A 4,725-nucleotide genomic window follows, 5' to 3' on the forward strand; every position below is an offset into this window, starting at 1 on the left:
TGTCCCCTTTCCCACCATTTGAAATACACCATTATTTGAATGTTGGACTTCCTGAATAGAATCTCTAAATTTCTTTATTTTTTTATATTCCCTCTATATTATTTTATTCTGCTTTCTGGGATATTTCCTCAACTTTTATTCCTACCTTTTTTGTTCCTACCTTTTATTCTGTTTTTTTTTTAATTTGCCATATCATAATTTAATTTTCAAAAACTGTGGGGTTTTTTCCTTTGAATTTTTTTTCTTTTAACAATGTCTGATTCTTATTTCAGGGATACTAATTATATTAATCATAAATTTGGGATTTAAAATTTTTTTCTTTTATATCTATTTACAAGTAGGACACAAAAAAGTTTCCTGAAAGCCCTGTGTCTGGGGTTGAAGACTTCACCAAATGCTTATATGGCTAGAGTGTTTTGTTGGCTTAAACTATTATCGCATAAGCTATAAATAACATTAATGCAATTGTCCAACCAGCTTATCATTTTAAAAATCAGATTTTAGATCCTTTTGTAGTTCATTAGCGTGATGATTGGGTGTTCACGCCATTGTGTGACATGTGCCACCCTTGAACCTTGTTACGACGCCGGCACATTACCAGTCTGATGTGAAAAAAACAAACAAATAAATAAATAATAAGAAAAATAAAAATAAAAATCAGATTTTAAAAATTAAAATAACTTTTGAGGCTTTTCTATCCTATATTAAACAAGGGGCATATGCTCATTTTAGACTTCCTGCCAGTGGATTCATGAGTTAGAAACTAGAAAAAAAAAGCTTAAGTTATTCATAATTTTGCAATCGAGGGATAGCCACTGTTATCAGTTTGGTACCTATCTTTCTGGACCTCTTTCATACCTGCTTCTGTTTTTAAAAAAAACTGAAGTTCATTCTATACTTGGTTTTATAGTCCATGGTTTTCACATAACCTATTATAAACATTGGCATTGTCATTAAGTTTGAGTTCAGTTGTTTTCCTTTTGGAGTTTTGTTTACATTGTACATAATGTATTAGTCAGCCTCACTTTAATAGCTTGGAAAAATTTAGGGAAAACCCATCAAGAATAAACTTGAAAATATTTCTAAGCAAACTAAGAAACTGATTTTGAAACAAAGAACCCTTATTAGACAAAACTTGATCTTTCATAATTTTAGTTGTTGAGAAATTGTAGCATTGGGGATCTACAGAGAACTTGGGTTTTTATCAAAATTGATGATCCTTAAGTTTCACTATTTGAGTTTGAAGGAATGCAAAATATGATTTTGACAAGTTTTTGAATTGTGTTCTGAATGACATCTATCAGCATACATGACAAAAACTGAATCAATATTGCAAGTCACATGGAGCATTTGGTTCTTGGGAAATTGGCCACTGTCAACCCAAAGGAAAACATAATGTCTGGTTCTGGGGCCCACAGAGAGCCACTGGGACCCCAATCCAGATGTAACCCAGGTTATTCTGTGTGTGACCACAGTTCCTAGAGCAGAGTACTCAGGACTTTGGAAGCCAGAATTTTAAACCTGTTGTCTTTTCCTTTTTTAATAATTTACTTTTAATTTGTTTGGGTTTAGTTTGGTTTGGTTTTATGAAGTGATCGTTTTAGTATCTCACAGGAGCTAAAGAAGACAGAAGAGGAGGTGGCTGGGTGGCTCAGTCGGTTAAGCCTCCAACTTCGGCTCAAGTCATGATCTCACGGTTCGTGGGTTTGATCCCCAAGTCGGGCTCTGTGGTGACAGTCCCAAGCCTGGAGCATGTCTTCAGATTCTGTGTCTCCCTCTCTCTCTGACCCTCCCCTGCTCACACTGTCTCTCTCTATCTCTCAAAAATAAATTTAAAAAACATTAAAAAAATAAAGAAGACAGAAGAGGATCTAGAATACATCAAATGTCTGTCATGTCTGCTAGACATGTTATCTACTTCATCACATGTATTCCCAATATAACCCTTTCGTAGATAAGAAAAGAGGCCCAAAGAAGTCAACCAACTTGCCCACAGTCACCTGTAAGTTGGTAAGTTACAAAGCCAAGGATTAAAACTCAGGCTCAACTGCATTTTCTGAGAACACACAGCCTTCTTGTGCAATACTATGGAAGAACAGTGGAGATTCTGTACACTCTATTAACAACCATCATATACTTTTTGAAGAGAAAAGCACATGCTTGACATGTGCTTAAGAATTAAATGTGGGAAGAGGAACATGAGACCTAATGATTTCATGTCCCAGCTATTTGTAAAAGTCCCAATTTCTGTCTCAACCTGTGAGTATTTCCTTTTGTAACTGAACAGGAGCTCTGATTTTTGGTTCATAAAACCCTGGCAGTATCAGTATAGGCTATCCTGAATACCAGATACAACGATAATAACTCCTGTGTGAAATAATCAGGCCTGTGTGAGAACACGAGGATTCCGTTCTGTGGTACTCTAGGTGAAGCACAGGCATGTCCAGAAATGACTGAGCTCCAGTCAGCTCTTCCTACGGAGCAGAGCTCCTATTTCGGATCTTAAAATGGAAGAGAAACAATGTTGACATTTAAGAGGATGAAAATAGCTGTTCTTTAAAGTAGAAAGGCTCCCTCTAAGTCTCTTTCCTATTGTGACTCAGCACGTCTAAGAACCTTGGTATCTAGATCATTTGGGGAGAGATATCATCTGAAAAGAGAGGTGACCCCAACACCAGGAAGTAGATGGCCTTGGCAACAGCAGACCACTGAGCCTTCATGTCACTTCACTTCTGGGGATGTTTAGTGCACTAGCTATGTGCCAGGAACTCTGCCAGATGTGATGATACAGTAATGCTAAAATTCAGCTCCTCCTTTTGAGAAATCAACTATCTGGAAAATGAAACAGAAAGGCAAACATTGAAGCACAAAAGTTCTTCATAATTCTTCAGTATCAGGGCAAGTCAGGGAAGGTTTACTAAATAGGACACCAGGCACCATCCTAAGTATTTTACATAAGTTTCAAAGGATGAATAGGAGTTTCCCAGAGAACTACATTTTTTTTAATGTTTATTTATTTTTGAGAGAGAGAGTGCATAAGAGTGAGCAGGGAATTTGGGGGACAGAGGATCTGAAGCAGGCTCTGTGCTGAGAGCATCAGGAGACCATGACCTGAGCCAGAGAGAAGTTAAACGCTCAGCCTACTTAACCACCAAGGCGCCCTAGGGAGCTACATTCTTAACAAAACCCTACTTCTTTAAGATTGCATTTTGGCTTCCCAAAAGCCAATCTTAATTCACTAGGTAGAGATCACAGCTGGGCCATTTCACTTCTCCAGGTATGACCTTTTTATTTTGGGAGCATCAAAGATGGGGATCCCATCCAGTTTGGAGTGTGGGCATCTTGAAAGTAGGTCTATATCTGTTTCCTTCTTGTGTTCCTGCTATTGAATGCAATGTTTAAAAATCTTTGATGGATCAGTGAATGAATGATTAGACAATACAACAAAGTGATAAATGGTTCAGTTATGATCATCAAGTGGAAATAAAACTTCTGAGCAAGACTAAACAAAGGTTTAGTATTATAGAGTACAATAGGAAACAAACAGGTTAATAATAATAAATAATCTTGCTTAAAAATTAACCTTCCCATCAGGAATGTACCCCATCCTCTCGGAGGGCTTGCTTCCATTTGGTGGGCACTATTTTAGCATCCTCCCTAACTCCCACCTTCATTAGACATCTTGACTTCCAGATGTTTGTATCTAAGAAAGCAGTTTCAGAGAGAAATGAGAAATTTCTCACACCTACCTCCTGCCTAAGGCCTTCTGAGTTCAGTTTCCCAAGGAACCATACCCTTTTCCTAGATGGGAGATGGTGAGGATGAGCTCAGGACCTGTCATGGAGTAGGAATAGAGAAATTGATAAAGTTGTGTGACGGGGCAATTTTCAGGGATAGAACAAAAAATTGGATAAGGATTGGAAATAGGTTCAGGGAGGGCACGGAGAGTTTAGAATGTTTCGTGTGTAGATTACTTTGTCAAAATGATCTTTTTATTTATTTTTAAGATTATTTCTTTTGAGAGAGAGAGAGAGTGCACATACAAGTAGGGGAGGGACAGAGAGAGAGAGAGAGAGAGAGAGAGAGAGAGAGAGAGAGAATCCCAAGCAGGCTCCGCACTGTCAGTGCAGAGCCTGATGTGGGGCTCAAACTCACAAACTGAGATCATGATCTGAGCTGAAATCAAGTCAGAAGCTTAACTGACTGAGCCACCCAAGCACCCTAAAATGATCATCTTTAAATAGCTATGTTAAAATGACCTTCTTAACAACTTATTTTCTTTTCCTTTGAGAGAGAGAGAGAGACAGTATGAGCAGGGGAGGGTCAGAGAGAGAGGGAGACATAGAATCAGAAGACAGGCTCCAGGCTCTGAGCTAGCTGTAATCACAGGGCCTGAACCCATGAACCGTGAGATCATGACCTGAGCTGAAGCCGGATGCTTAACCGACTGGGCCACCCAGGCGCCCCTCTTAACAACTTATTAATGTTATTAACCTTATTGTAAATGTTGCCAACACCAGAAGTTTCTATAAAAGGACCCTTTCCAAGAGAGGGTGGTACAATCAATAGAAGACCTGCTGTAAGTGATCTTGATGGGCCACCAAGGGAAGAGAGTTGAATTATTTAGAGGACCAATTTCAAGTAACACTACATGTCTTTTATTAATAAAAAAACTTCTCTTTATTGAGACAAATCCTGTAAGCGAAAAGACAAGATTGTTCAACA

General features: G+C 38.3%; 1 non-coding gene across 1 annotated transcript; it reads left to right on the forward strand.

The window, feature by feature from the left end:
- The first annotated feature begins 504 nt into the window (after positions 1-504).
- LOC115288871 lies at positions 505-608 on the forward strand. The gene has a single exon (XR_003907257.1). It is a non-coding gene; the product is annotated as a small nucleolar RNA U13 (small nucleolar RNA).
- The last annotated feature ends 4,117 nt before the right edge of the window (positions 609-4,725 follow it).

The sequence above is a fragment of the Suricata suricatta genome, chromosome 3 (genome assembly GCF_006229205.1).
Source record: "Suricata suricatta isolate VVHF042 chromosome 3, meerkat_22Aug2017_6uvM2_HiC, whole genome shotgun sequence".
Classification (NCBI taxonomy): domain Eukaryota; kingdom Metazoa; phylum Chordata; class Mammalia; order Carnivora; family Herpestidae; genus Suricata; species Suricata suricatta.